General features: G+C 41.8%; 1 long non-coding RNA gene across 1 annotated transcript in view; it reads left to right on the top strand.

Annotated features, from left to right (window-relative positions):
- The first annotated feature begins 10,303 nt into the window (after positions 1–10,303).
- Positions 10,304–16,114, top strand: part of LOC123859026 (uncharacterized) — an 87,848-nt gene continuing 82,037 nt past the window's right edge. The window contains exon 1 of the long non-coding RNA XR_010410681.1: positions 10,304–10,509. This is a non-coding gene — a long non-coding RNA (uncharacterized LOC123859026). The remainder of the gene's footprint in view (positions 10,510–16,114) is intronic.

Here is a 16,114-nt window from a genome sequence, read left to right on the forward strand (position 1 = left end):
TGGGTTTTTCAAACTAATACAAATAGCAGTATTCTCAAAATGTCTCACTAAGTTAATGCTAGTTGCAGGGAATAACTTTTAATAGGCAGAAGAACTGTAATGTGTTATTGAATAAGCCAGTTCTCCAAATGGCAAAATTATCCCTTTCTTGATATAGAAATGGAAGATGAGATCCGTCTCTACTCTCAGGATTCTCATAGCTTGGAGATTTAAATACGGACATTGCTTGGAATGGATAATTCAACAAAAAAAGGTCAATACCTGAAATAGAGCGGGAATAACACATATGAAAAGGACCTTTCATGACAGCAGGTTTCTCTCTCTCTTTCTGATTTAGCGCAGATCCAGAAATCTTCATACTACTATTTGGTGACACCTGACAGTGAACAAGACCTTTCCTTCCTCTAAAACTTATCTGTCAATCCAAATGTTAAGAAAAAGGTCAAACTAGTCTAACCTATGCGCCTTACAAAGCCCCAATAATCAGGGACATTTCTCACCAAATACCTGAGCTTTGGTGTGGTTATAGTTTCCCCCGAAATGACATTAACCCCTTCATTCCTCTTCAGTGGCTCCAGTGGTTCCATCATGCTGCATGATGCCTGGGAAGCTTTGGCAGCTTCTGCAGAAAATTCCTGGCCAGCGAGGGCCACGGCCTCACACCCCGGGTTGATAAAACCGCACAGTCAAAGGTATGTATTCAATGTGGGAAGATGAGTTCTCAACATTTTGCCCTCAGCTCCTAGGACTTCCTCTTCAATACTTCTTGGAGGTCTTATAAAAGACTCCATCTCCCCTATTTCCTCCAGTGGGATATTTTACCTGGATTATTATCACAACTATTTTGCTACGTGCAATGAAATTAGTGGTGATTCCATTTGTTGAAATCATATGTAGATGGCAGTGCTCTCTGCCTTATTACCAAATGAGTACAGCGTGCCCTTCAATAATTCTTTAAACTCTCAAATGCCATGGAAATAATATGCTGGAATATTACTGAGCTGTGACTGAAGAACCATTTGTGCTAAATATGACAGCGCACAAATGATATTCCTCTATAAAAGTTCAAACTACATTAATCTTTTAGGGAGGTTCATTGACTGAGAAGATGGCTTAGATATAAAATAAAGACACTGAGGGCTCACTAAGGAGAGCTTTTCTGGTCAGGATTTCTAGGAACAAGTGTAAGGTAAGGCCCGTAAGTTAACCCTTTATGATTAGAATGTGAGCAAGAAAACGCAGTTCTGAAGGGGAGAGTTTCAAATGATAATGCACATATTTCAATACGAGGAAAAAACGGGCTTCCAGATCTGAGCAATACAAATTAAAGAACAGGGATTAAACAACCCAGACAAATACACAATATTATTGTTGCAGGAATCTGGAGGAGACAAATGTGCTAAGAATTCCCAGGTCGATGCTTATAGTCCCAGCCCTTATCCATTTGCTGTTTAAAAGAATGGGAGGCTCTTCCTATGCAGTCTCTCCAATGCCATTTCGTCTGTCATTTTCCCTTATCTTAGGGCTACACAAAGAGAAACAATCGCATGAACATCTTCTTCTTTTCCTGGTTTTCTAGAAATGGCAGTAAGTCAGTGGGGTAGGAGCACATATGAAGAGGTAAAAATGGGTTAGAGATTTAATTAGCTTTAAAAAAAGTAGTTTCAATGTAAATATGAGATACTATTAAATTTCTTGGTACTAGTTTTTCTAAAATGTATGGAACCTCTAAAGAACAATACTGCTATTTAAAAAAAAATTATAAATGTAATATATATTTATTCAACGTATAAAACATGTAACAGTATAGAAACACGCAAAGGGAAAGTCACCTATCACCACAGTGTCCAGAGAAAACCATCACTAACATGCTGGCATGTATCTTGTAGTCTCTATTCTGTACAGATAGAGACACAGTATCTTTTTATTTTTTTAAAGTTTTTATTTAAATTCCAGTTAGTTAACATACAGTGTAATATTGGTTTCAGGTGTACAATATAGTGATTCAACACTTCTATACCACACCTGGTGCTCATCACAAATGCCTCCTTAATCCCCATCACCTATTTCACCCATCCCCCTACCCACCTCCCCTCTGGTAACCATCAGTTTGTTCGCTATAGTTAAGAGTCTGGGGGCGCCTGGGTGGCTCAGTCATTAAGCGTCTGCCTTCGGCTCAGGTCATGGTCCCAGGGTCCTGGGATCGAGTCCCACATCGGGCTCCCTGCTCGGCGGGAAGCCTGCTTCTCCCTCTCCCACTCCCCCTGCTTGTGTTCCCTCTCTTGCTGTGTCCCTCTTTGTCAAGTAAATAAATAAAATCTTTAAAAAAAAAAAAAGAGTCTGTTTCTTGGTTTGCCTCTCTCTCTCTCTTTTTGTTACAGTATCATTTTATAAATTGACTTTTACTCAACAATGTATTCCCCTATGTCAGTAAATAAGTAGGGTAAGTCTCCTCACCTGCACCAAATGAAGGAGCTTACTATTAATATTTTTATTATAAAATTATCATATTATTTATTATAAATGTAATACATACTTTTCCAAAGAAAAAGTAAGCACTACAAAAATTTCTAAAAAGAAGTAAAGATCATTTGAAATCCCATCACCCAGTGATAACCCCAGTTAACATTTTGGAAAACATTCTTTGATATATCTTTATCATCCGAGTGATAAATGGGTCCTCCTCAATTTCCTAAGGTGACCAATCAGAGTCACTTCTGAGGCATTCCTGAAATTCACAGGAATGTAGTTGGAAAACCAGTAGATTGGAAGATAAGACCTACTTCAGTAATCTCTATAAGGAATGATGACAGGGCAAAATAAGTCAGAAGAGACATCAGAGGGATATTGCTGAGGGAAAAGCCCCAGGACACAATGATGGAGTGGATGGCCATGGGAGGAGGAGAGAAGTCTGTGGTAACTCTTACATTTCTGACTTGAGTCCTGCTGAGGAAAAGGGAAAAGCACCCATTCTCACTTCTACCACTCACTCACCCATTTTAGGCAACTAAGCCTTCTTACATTTCTGGCCATGAGCTCTTTTTTAAAAATTTTATTTATTTATTTGACAGAGAGAGACACAGCAAGAGAGAGAATACAAGCAGGGGGAGTGGGAGAGAGAGAAGCACGCTTCCTGCGGAGCAGGGAGCCCAATACGGGACTCGATCCCAGGACCCTCAGATCATGACCTGAGCTGAAGGCAGATGCTTAATGACTGAGCCAGGGAGGTGCCCCTGGTGATGAGCTCTTGATCTGGCTGTTTCCTCTGCCTGGAATGCTTTCCCCACAGATCCTGCTTCACCAGCTCCTCCTCCTCCACCAGCCACATCTTTGCTCAGACTTTACCTTCTCCACCAGGACTCCCCGACTGGATATCCTCTCTTACCTGCCATATTGATTCCGCCTTACCTTACTTAGTCTTGTCTTTTTTTTTTTTTTATAGCACTTAACGCCTGCTACCATTACTATATAACTTATTTACATATCGTGTTTCATGTTTTTGTGTTTACCTCAGTAGAATGTAAACTCCTTAAGGACAAGGAGTTTTGTCTGCTTGGTTCCCAAGTACCCAGAATAGTGCTTGCTCAATTACTGTATGTTGACTACATTAATTAAATAGCATTGGAGGGTGAAATCATGAGAGTGGGTAAGAAGAGAGGAGAGGAAAGATTGGAGAGCTCTTATATGGGTGGAATCCTTAAGACTTAGAGAAAAAAAATGAACCAGAGAGATCTATAAGATCCCATATGAAAGTGATTCCCTGCCTTTTCACTATTGAATTATCCTGTCAATTAGTTTTAAGTCTTTTCCCAATAACTTATAGCTTACTAATAGAGATTCATAGAACTGGGTCAAAAGAGTCTATTATTTTTAGGTTAAATATATATTGAATACTTGAAGCCAGAACCAATTGACCTATTGATTTGAGAGCCACGACAGAAAGTCCATTTACCTGCCAAGTTCTGATTTTCCCTGTCAGAAAGAAGCTCTGTGCTATTGATTAGCTGCTTCTGGGTGCCCTCAATATATTTTGCGACTGGATGTTTCTAAATAAGGATTAAGGTAGGGACAGTGATTTTTAGATACCCATTAATGAAATAACAGAGACCAGTATTGTAAATAAAGGTATTCTATTACATGAGGCACGGGACAGGATGTTGACTTTGCCGTTCAGCCTCACTTACTACAGGGAAGTCATTTAATTTTTCCCCCAAAACATTTCTGTTTGCCTCTGAGTCTTGCCTGTGGCACTAAGATGATAAAAAATATCCCTGCCTAGACTCTTCACTGTCAGTGATTTGTGGTGTAACAGTGCTAATAAGCTACTTGATGATGGGTAAATATTTTGTAATCTTTTTCCTGGCTTGCATATCAAAGAATCTACTCAGCTTCAGTCTGCAAGCTTTGCTCTCTCCCTGCCCACTGAAACCCCTAATACTTGCACTTGGATGCTAAAAAAGCCAATAGATCAAAGCCTGAAATATTCATGTCCATCTCAGAGTGGTGAGTTCCATAAATCTAAACACTAGTACAGCTCTAATAGTTGACACTCGACCTACCTTTTCTTACTTACATTTCCAGTAAAAAATACCCTAATAAGAAAGTTTTCCTAAAGAGCCTTGCTTTTCCCTTAAACTTCTATTCCCCCCACCAACTTTCCATGTCACAGTTAAGGGCATCACATATTCCCGATTACTTAAACCAGGAACATAGCAGTATCCATGATGCCATCATTATCCTCACCACCATATCCAGTCCAATCAGGAGCCCTATCTTCAGATGTTAACGTTAACCCCTTTACACATTCACCTTCCTGCCTTTGAAGGAATCTTTCCTCTTTAGCCTCTGGTCCCCTTTGACTCATTTGCTGTAGGACAGCAAAGTGACCTTCTTAAAACATAAACTAGATCAGCTCAATCTCAGTTTAAGCCCTTCCATGACTTTTTTGCATGTATCCCCTTTAGAATATGGGCCCAATCCGATAAGGAGCTGTCTTGTTCACCACTGTGTTTTCAGGGCTTTGGACCATGCCTGGTATGTAGCTTGTGCCCAGGAGGTACTTTCAGAATGAAGAAAGTTTGATGACCTAGACACGTTTCTAAAAAAATGCCAGCTTCTCATCCATCTTTTTTTTTGGAATCATAACAGTAAGAGTTGGAATGGACCTTAGAGATTATCTGGTTCAACCTCCTTTTGTATCTAATTTCACAGTGTGTGCTTGGCTTAGCGTTTTGGAGCTATTTTGTTGCTAGCTTCTGCTTCAGGTTCCTGTCTGATCAGTCTCTGGTCCTATGTACTCACTATCCACAGTGCCTCTTGGATTGGGTTCTTTTTCATTGCTTCTACAGCTAGACCACATGCTGTCTCTTATCACTTTGTGTTCAGATTATTGAGACATATGGTAGCTCAGTTTCTTTCTGATGTGTTTTCTTCCAGTTTTTAAGAGGATGCATTTCCTCAGAAAATTATCAGTCTGCTATTCTTCTACTTAAGAGCGTACCTGCCTGACCAAATCTAAATTCCTTTGCTTGAAACGAAGGGGCAGGAACCATCTTGTCTTCACTCTACCTATTCATGCCACTTCACAGACACAGCCTCTCTTTTCCTGGCAAGGCTTATGATAAACAGGTGCTGGTTCCTACTTTTGTTCAAGGTATTACAACACTTTCCTCATGATCAAGGTCACGACTTTGTCTCAAAGACCTAATTCCTAACTAATCCATTTCCCGTAAGTACTTAAAAAATAGGTCATAATACTTAACATGACTTATTATTTACTTGCATTTTTTAGAGATTTCTCATGCAACAAAGTAGCATGAGTGGGACCTAACTGGCAAGTGTACCTTAAAAAATCTGAGATAACTGTGTAAATACTAGAAAACTTATTTCCATAAGGAGCCTAAGTCTCCTGGAGGATGTGGTGGAGAGAGCTTTTGGATTTATTATTGGGCTTCTGAGATACTGGGATAAACATGTCTCTATAAAGAGGAGAAGCAAAGGTTATTTGAGTTTAAAAATTTTTATTGATTTATTTATTTGAGGGAGAGAAGTGGGGGCGATGCAGAGGGAGAGAGAATTGGAAGCATGGAGCCTGACTTGGGGCTCAATCTCATGACTGTGAGATCACAACCTAAGCTGAAACTAAGAGCCTGATGCTCAGCTGACTGAGTCAGCCGGGTGCCCCAAGACTTATTTGGTTTAAAAAAAAAATAGGGCACCTGGGTGGCTCAGTCAGTTAAGCGTCTGCCTTCAGCCCAGGTCATGATTCCAAGGTCCTGGAATGGAGCCCCTCATGGGGCTCCCTGCTCAGCAGGGAGTCTGCTTCCCCTCTCCTGCTGCCCCTCCCCCTCACTCATGCTCTTGCTCTCTCTCATGCTCTCTCTCTCTCAAATAAGTAAATAACAAATCTTTAAAAAAAATTTTAAAAAGCAGCTGTCCTGGTAAAAAAGGGAATTAAGGTAAGATGTGCTGTCAGAGGTTTGGTCTTGATTGACCTCAGGGTAATGTATTTGTTATATTTTCCCAAATAAGGAATAATTCAGGCAAATTTAGAGTATGTCATCATCTCTTTAAAAATTAAAAAAAATATATTTTATTTATTTAGTTGTCAGAGAAAGAGAGAGAGAGCATAAGCAGGGGGGAGTGGCAGGCAGAGGGAGAAGCAGGCTTCCCGCTGAGCAAGAAGCCTGATGTGGGACCTGATCCCAGGATGTGGGGACCATGATCAGAGCCGAAGGCAGATGCTTAACCCACTGAGCTGCCCAGGTGTCCCTCTCTTTTTTTTAAGATTTCATTTACTGGGGTGCCTGGGTGGCTCAGTCGGTTAAGCGGCTGCCTTCGGCTCAGGTCATGATCCCAGGGTCCTGGGATAAATAAATAAATTTACTTGACAGAGAGAGAGAGACATAGCGAGAGAGGAAACACAAGCAGGGGGAGTGGGAGAGGGAGAAGCAGGCTTTCCCCTGAGCAGGGAGCCCGATGTGGGGCTTGATCCCAGGACTCTGGGATTATGACCTGAGCTGAAGGCAGACGCCTAACGACTGAGCCACCTAGGTGCCCCACCAGGTGTCTCTCTTTAAAAAATTTTTATATAAATGTGTGTAATTAATAAACTATAATATTTGCATTAGCAGATTTAACTTTTTTTTTTCAAAAAAAAAAAAAAAGGCGGGACCAGAGCCCAACTTGGGGACTGGACCCACTACCCCAAGATCAAGACTTGAGCTGAGATCAAGAGTCAGAAGCTCAACTATGTGCAAGTAATTCCTCAACCTGTAGATTTGTTGATGTGTGAATGGGAGTCAAGGACATTGTGAAACTAATTTGGAGGTATCTGAGCTCTGAAAGAAAGACCTCAGTAAATATTTGCTATGTGAATGAATTGGCCTCACCCAAGGAGAAAATCTCTTGGAGTTATGAGTGTTGTTACTTTGTGAAAATATCCTTCAAACACTGTCCATTGCTAGTTCTGTGTTACTGTTCCTGAATGTTCTTAAGATTTGGAAGGTCACGGGACACATCCCTTAGGGACATCAGGCTCTACAGTTGATGGGTTTGGTGATTAGAGCTCACCATGCCTGCCAATCAGCCAGTGGAGACATTTTGGCTTAAAGAAAATTTGATACTTGGACTTTGTAAATATTTTGTCCTCATGGCCTTGGGACTTCCTGATCATACAGTCATTTTGAGGAACATACCTGTTAAAAGTCATGACAGTCCTCCAAAAAATGGAAATATGTTCTCCCTTCACCTTTCTTTTTAAAAGACCAATATTATGAGAATAAAAGAAGCAGCATATCCAAGAAGAGGCATATCCAGGAAGAATCTGAATCATTCTTTGTAATCAAACCCTTTTCTGATTTGATAACTCTATAATTCAGCTCTCACCATATAAATAGCAATATAAAATTCCTGGTTCATATATTGCAATTCTGGGTTGCCTCTTGAAATACTTCAAAATGGTCTTCTGCTGTTGTAAGACTGGCTTAAATTTTTCTAAACAGCATGAACTTATCCACCATATTTCACGGAAATGTATCTTAAAATGCCAGCATCTCAGCACATTTAGGTGAATCGGTCCACTGGCAGGGCAAAATAATCACTTTCTTTAATCTTTAAAACCAGCTGTTCACAGACATTAATTGCCATGTCACTTACACTCCTCGAAACAGTGTCATTTGACAAAGACACACATTTTAATTTGTTTGCTGCGTCTGGTCCTATTACACTTGATACCTAGCCATTGTCAGTGGCAAAAGATTCTCAGCAACTTTAGGTGGTTGGCATTGTTGTGCAAGATGTAATGATTCCAAATAGGACATTTGGAGAATAATTGCATTCATATAGCATTAGTTTGGAATATAAACCTTTTTTAGTTGAAAACATCAGAGTTTCAATTAGAGCACAAAATAACCCAGTGCTGACTTTTTTTTTGAGGATAGATGCATTCATTTTTGAAGTCAGGCAGTGATGTAGAAGGCTTTGTATCTTCATCTAACTAGCCCTCCTAATGCATTGACATTTTTCATAAGAAAATAAATAGTTGCATACTTAATGTCTGGGTCAGCATATTTTTCCACTTCTTTTTTTTCTTTCACTACAATTTTGAGAATCATCCAATAAAGCAAAGAAGCTATTTCTCATCAATTATTATCTTTAGGCACTTATACATAAAAATGAGTAATGTAGGTAAACCCATATCTCCTTAAGTTACAACAGAATTCTGCAGAACCTAATGACTGATTGACTTTTTTTTATGTATTTATTTAATATACATTTATAGAGGAGTTACTCTTTTCCAGGCAGTGTGCTAGATTCTAGTAATATAAATAAAAATGTAAGATTTCCGTGTACTCACAAGCTAGAAGGAGAGAAAAATTGTAAAGACGGAATTATAATACAGCAGTAGTGAGGCAGTGAAGTGTGGTTAAAGTAGGCGAACCCAGAATATCTAATGATTAGTTCCACCTGGAAAGCTCAAGGATTGACACAGTGATAACCTTAGCAGTCAGAGCTCAGTTTGCAACTTTTTCTGTCCTGTCTTGACCCTGAAGACAGAAAACAACTTAACACCAACAGTCTAATGACCTAGGTTGAAGGGTAGAGATTTTACGATCCTCTTGGCATGCCACAGCCAGGGAAGCTGGGCTACTGCAGAACACAGGTAACCTCACTGCCCCTGCTTATAGAGGAGCATTGATTTCCACTTCAAATCCCATCCCCCTCTGCATTCAGTGTCTGTTGGCATTCTCATCTCCTGTCATTTTACTGGCCTATTCCTATTCATTTGGGGTTTAAATATCTTCTTCAACAATACTTTCCCTGGCCCCTTAATCTAGTTACTCTCCTCTCAAAATGTTCATCAAACTCTTTTAACTTTCCTCCATAACCTTTCTAGCAGTTTATAATCACAGCTTTATTTGTGTGTCTATTGATTCATATGGCAAGGACTGCATCTACCTGTTACTGTGACATTTTCAGTACCTAGCATACATAATAAATCTTTGGAGAATGATTGAAGTGTTTGTGATTTACACTGCAACACAATCCTGGATGTAATGTACCTCAGAAAAGGAGACCACACCCTTCTGAAGAAGCCAGCATTGCTTCTTAATTCTTTAGCCTTTCTTATTTCTTGCCAGTGGGTTACTTGCCTTCGTAGTTGCTGTGAGCTGAATTAATATGGATCTAATCAATCATGAGGGCTCATACTGCAGGGACACCTGCCGAGCAGCCTTCCCTGTTCTTTACCGAACAGCTCCAGTCTTGGCTTGTGTGACTCATGACATCAGGACTGTTCGTCATCAGTCACTTTATTCTCTTGCAGGGTCGTATACGCTTCTGATCCTCTGAATGTTTGCCAAAGGTATTTTGGGCTATAAAGGTTCAAGGGGTGCGCTAGTTGGGCTGATGATACGAGGATTCTGGCATTTTATTTTCATTAGCAGTAGTGATTGTAACTAACATTTGGTAGCAACTGGTTATTTATAGGATATTGTCTGTCATAAATACCGGTTGCCCCAGGGAAAAGCTTTGGGGTGGGAGAGTCAGATGGGGGGAGTTGAAAGGATTAATGAGAGCATCAACACAGTAGTACCCCCTCTTCTGTGGTGTTGCTTTCCACGGTTTCAGCTCCCCATGGTCTGAAAATATTACATGGAAAATTCCGGAACTAAACGACTCGTAAGTTTTAAACTCCTCGAGCCGCTCTGAATAGCGCGATGAAATCTCGCGAGGTCCGCTCTGTCCTGCCCCGGAAGCGAATCAGCCCTTTCCCCGCGCATGCGCACTGCGTAGGCCGCTGCCCGCCGCGGTTGTCAGGGCTCCTGCCCCGGAATTGCAGGGCTGGTATTATTTTACTTAATAATGGTCCCAAAGCGCAAGGATAGTGAGGGTGGCAATTAGCATAAGCCAGAGAAAAGCCCCAAAATGCTTCCGTTAAGTGAAAAGGTGAAAGTTTTCAACCTGATAAGGAAAGAACATAGTACGCTGCGGCTGCAAAGATCTACGGTAAGAACAAATCTTCCCTGAAATTGTGAAGTCCGAAAGGGAAATTTGCGTTAGTTTTATTGTTAATCTCTTACGGTGCCTGATTTATAAATTAAACTTTCTCATAGGTATATATAAGGTTTGGTACTAGCTCCTGTTTCAGACATCCGATGTGGGGTCTTGGAATGTATCCCCTGCAGGAAAGGGGCAACTACTGTATCAGGAAGGAGCAAGGGTCCCCAGGGGGGAAAAAAAAGTCCTCGATAAAGATCAGATTAAAATGAAAGGATCAGGATTTGAAAATGAGAATCTGAGAGGAAAGTCAATGGTACAATAAGCTGATTCTTGTTTTTTTAAGGATTTATTTATTTGAGAGAGAGCGAGTGGCGAGGGAGAGAGCGCCAGCGCAGGGGAGGGGAGTGGGAGGGGCAGAGGGAGAGGGAGAGAGAAACCCAAGCCGACTCCACACTGCGGGCAGGGGCTCCATCTCACGACCTTGAGATCACCCCTGGAGCTGAAACCAAGAGTTGGCCACTCAACCGACTGCACCACCCAGGCACCCCACAGTAAGCCGATTCTTTTCTTTAACTCTTTTTGCCATCTCTTTGCAACCATGCGAAAGCGGCTTAAGGCAGCAATACTTTGTACTATGGTCAGAAGTAGGAAGTTCTTCTCCAGGCAGAATGGGCCCCTCCCTCCTTGTTGGGAATGGTACCTCCCTTGTTACATCAGGCAGGCGGTGCCTCTCACCAGCCCGCACTTTCCCAACTACATTTGTTACACGTTATTAAGAGCACAGGATGCAATGTCTGTTTTCCCTGCTAGACCCTGCGTTCTGTGAGAAGAAGGTTCATCTCTATATTCCCAAAGCCTAGACAGATTCAGACGAAAGGGTGATACACAACCTATGTGGCTAATGACTAAATATGGACAGAGTCCTTTCCAAGCCCTAAAACATGGACACTGATTATGGCACTTTGCAGGGAGATTCCCCCTCCAGTAAGTGGGGACAGAAAATGGTGAGTTACTTCTACACTCAGCATTTGGTGGGCCCCAGGGAGAACAAACTCTTCGCATAGGCCATGGCTCAGCTACTTAACTCTGGCAACGCGTCATCCAATCTGAACAGCCTTCTGCCCTCCGTCTGGTTCCCTGTCTCCACTCGAGTTCCTCATGGAAGACTAGCTTTCAGTCTCATCTCTGTAAGCTCAGAGCTTTGCATAATGGTCTAGTGTACTTCCAATTCACCTACAAGTCATGTGACCACCTCACGCTCCCCTGCCCTCCTGACTGCCGGGTAGCTGTCTGAGCTTGGGAAAGTTGCTTTACTCCTCTGAATTAAGTTCTTATCTCTAAAATGGGAACGATAGGATCCACTTCGTATCTTTTCTGTGAGGGTTAAATGAGTTAGTGTATGTAAATTATTTAGCACAAGGCTTGAGACTTAAAAAGATTCCAGGGACGCCTGGGGGGCGCAGTTAAGCATCTGCCTTCGCCTCAGATCTTGATCCCAGGGTTCTGGGATTGAGCCCCACATCCGGCGCCCTGCTTAGCAGGGAGTCTGCTTCTCCCATTCTCTCTGCCCTCCCAACCCCCCGACTGGTGCTCTCTCTCGCTCTCCCCCTCTCTTAAATAAATAAATAAATAAATAAATAAATAAATAAATAAACAAACAAAATCTTAAAAAAAAAAAAAGATTCCTGCAGACAGTATTAGCACTGTACCAGTAGCAGAGGCTTCTCAAGGATCTGGTAGGAGAAATGTTACAGTCCTTGTGCCCAGACTGGGTGAACCTGGCATTCTCTAAGCCTAAATCTGAACTGGATGTGGCACAGACTACTGATAATTGACCCCCATCCCATATCCATTCTTTCCTTCAGTTCTTCCTTCAGTTGAAGAATCCCCAAATTTCAGTGGGCACATGGCTATGCAACTAGGGACTACATTCCCCAACCTCTGGCGAAGGGGATAGGAGCAGAAGTCACATGTACTAGTCTACTTTCTCCTTCTTGCAGACTGGTGTGGTTAGTCAGCTCTAAAAATGGGGATGAAGGCAACACCCTTGGACATAGAGGGACAAGAATAGAGAAGGAATGTGGGTACCTGGATGATTTCATGGAGCAGAGTTATCAACCCCCAGAATTGTCTATCTCTTCAGGTTGTTATGAGAGCGAAAAAAATGTCTTCTATATTGTTGTATTTGGGAGTCTCTGTGGTAAACAGCTTACTACAATATTACTAATACACCAGCCTGGTGAGAAAATCTGAGAATGTGATTTGGTTGGACTCCAGGAGAAAGGAGAGGAAGCAGTGGGAAAGAACATGGGAAAGCAATTGATATATTGAGCATCTGTATTTTATTCTCTTTTTTCCTCTCGTAATTGTGTTGGTGGAAGTAGACAGCAAATACTAACACATTCATGTTATTTCTACGTAAATCAATGAGAAGTCCTGTAGTCTCTTGTGTGTAGAAAAGAACCATGATATACCTTGAGAGCCTTATGAGTTTTTATGATATATGTGAGAAACGTGCGAAAGAAAAGCAAAGTATGTGACGGGTTCTTTGAGGAGATAGCTTGGAATGCTCCCCCACCTGAGCAGCCCAGGCAGTCCGCTGGCTGAGATATTTTCTGAGAAGTGGGTATTCTGAGAGAGGTGGCAGTTCTTACTGCCTGAGAGGGAAATATGTCAGGATAGATAGAGGGGGGATAATTGACCTGAATGTGCCAGTTATAATTTTTAGCAGAAACACACCTCTAAAGTAATTCACCTCCAAAGTTAATGGAGTGTCAACCGAGGAAAACATCTTCGTGTTCTTGAGCATGGCTCCCACAAACCGAGTCACTGACTAAGGCAACTGGGAGGGAGTGAGAGGGAGAGCCCTTGAAAAGGACCCTGCAGGAAAACTCAGAGTGAGGACAGGTCTGGCCTCAAGGTTGATCTTAACAGAAAGAGAATGTCTCTAGCCTGGTTAAATTAATATAATCTTATGTAGGTTGAAGAGAAATAAGTGTTAGTGACAGAACTGATGTTCTGGAAGCTGTCAAAATCCTGTCCAGAGATGACAGGGAGCTTTTGTGACTGAGCCAGCAAGTGAGTGTAACTGACGGATAGGACAGTGTTTGGATATGAAAGACAGCTTTAAAGAAGCTGGCTAACTAGAGTCCAGAAGAATATACTTCACATAAAGTGCTTGCAATTTCCGTCTGCAATTGCCATGTTGACTATTTCTTGTTCCAGTAATGAATTTAATACTAAATTCCTTGTCAGTTTTAAAATAATGATTTAACTTTTGATGGTTGGTAGAATTCTGTTTCTTCTTTACAGTACCTCAGTACATCAACTTTATACAAACCTCAGTTGTTCACTTACAGCTAGCAAATTGATTGGCACCTGGAACAACCTAGTAGAACTTAGGTCTTGGTTAAGGTGCTGAGAGCTTAAAGAGGTTTCTGGGGAGAATAATTTTAAAAAAATTTTTTTATTGTTATGTTAATCACCATACATTACATCATAAGTTTTTGATGTAGTGTTCCATGATTCGTTGTTTGTGCATAACACCCAGTGCTCCATGCAGAACGTGCCCTCTTTAATACCCATTGCCAGGCTAACCCATCCCCCCACCCCCCTCCCCTCTAGAACCTTCAGTTTGTTTTTTAGAGTCCATCGTCTCTCATGGTTCGTCTCCCCCTCCGATTTCCCTCTGGGGAGAATAATTATAAAAGAGGTGAGGTGGAGGTTGGGAAAAGAAAGGGGAGGAAAAGGAGTGTCGCATAGGTCAGTGCAAACCTTGGGAAGAGAAAGGTCGCTGAGGCAAAGTGCATGTGTCCAGGCATTTGAATTGTCTTGCCTCCCCCTTGGGAGAGAGGACAGCCTCTGTGAGGCCCTCGGGCCAATGGGACTCCAGGGAGAGAGTTTGAAACCTCTCAGGAGCCCTGTAGGGCCAAGTCTACATGTTGTAAATATGCAGGGAATTTGAAACTAACTCGTAGATGTACTTTGGGAGTTATCCTCAACTATGGGAGTAATTTAAATGAAGTTTACCACCAATTTTTCATATTTTAAACATCTGCAGTACTCCATAGTCGCAATAACATTTTAAAGTGTGCTGTTCTTATGTTTGCATCTATTTGCTTCTACAGGCAGATAGATTTGTAAATAAGACAATGTTTTTGCTTGCATGTTTGGGGCTGATCCCAAAATCATCACAAGAGAAATAGCAATTGAAAGCACAATATATAGATAGGCATAACATTTATTAAAAAAAATTCAAGCTGGAGAGAATTTAATACCATGACATGGGTTATTTAGGCATCTTTCTGTGACTACTAATACAAAATCATGTTCTTTTTTAAATTATTTTTTAAAGACTTTATTTATTTGAGAGAGAGAGCGTGCAGGGGGGTGGGAAAGGGCAGAGGGAGAAGCAGACTCCCCGCTGAGCAGGATGCCCGATGCGGGACTCTATCCCAGGATGCTGGGATCATGACATGAGCCAAACGCAGATGCTTAACCGACTGAGCCACCCAGGCACCCCCCAAAATCATGTTCTATTACCGTATTTTTATATAGAACTTTTGTAGAATGATCTCCTCTGATTATCATGGGAACCTAGCAGTTGGTATTATTATTATTGCCAAAATCCCCACTATTTCTTGGAGGCTGGGTTGTGGCCTTCATGGCTGTGGGCATGAGAAGGAGCACGGACAGGGTGGGTGGCTGGAGCAGAAAGTCTACATCCAAGACAAGGGTGAAAGAGCTGTTGAAAATGAATGAATGAGCCAAGCCCAAACTCTGGAGGAATGCTAATGTCCAGAAATTGAACAGGGGGTCTTGAAGGGTCCTCAAAACCCAAGGAGGCTGGAGGAGCAGACAGCATCGGGAATGGAGGGTGCCCACATTGTCTCTGACTTTCTTGCTGTTAACTCACACTAGCTCTTCAGTTCCATGCTCCTCTCACCGGCCTCCTCTCCTCGGGCTCCTGCCCCTTTCCCAGCCCACAGCACTCTACCTGTGACCCAGCCCCTGCTTCTTCATTGCCCATATCACCACTGACAAAGTCCTGGGCACGACAGACTGTTAGGAAAATAGGGTAATCGCAGCTCAGAATAAGGAACAACTTCAACATCAGCAATGATTTTTTCACAAACCGTTTATTAACCACTTTCCATCCTGGATCACTTTTTACTGCCATAGCCTGCTTGTGGGTCTTAAACTGTTTAAATATTGTCTGCTTCTCTTCATAGCTGGAGAGCTCATCACTGCTCTTTTCCAAGTTTCCAGAGCTCCTGAAACCTTGGGGCTACCCAGGGACAACTCCCCAAATTCCTGCTCTTTTATTACATAATTTAGATTCATTTCAGTCTCCCCATGTGGTTGAGCTCCTGGCCTCACCTTTCATTGGGTTATTCTGTACAAAAGGAGAAATCCCTGGCCCTTAGGATATGTGATACAAAGAGCTGGTAAAAGCTTTGAATTCTTAGGCAGAGTTCCCCTCACCCCCACCAAAGTTCGTTAGTGAAGGAAAAACTTATCTTCAATTTAAAATTTATTTTCACCACTTCAGGAGTGATGATTCATCTTTGTTTTTGCTGCCATTGTTTTTCTTTCTGTTACGTGAAAATAA

The sequence above is a fragment of the Mirounga angustirostris genome, unplaced genomic scaffold, assembly GCF_029215605.1.
Source record: "Mirounga angustirostris isolate CCGP_5_RB_7025 unplaced genomic scaffold, mMirAng1.0.hap1 SCAF_4, whole genome shotgun sequence".
In the NCBI taxonomy this organism is placed as follows: Eukaryota; Metazoa; Chordata; class Mammalia; order Carnivora; family Phocidae; genus Mirounga; species Mirounga angustirostris.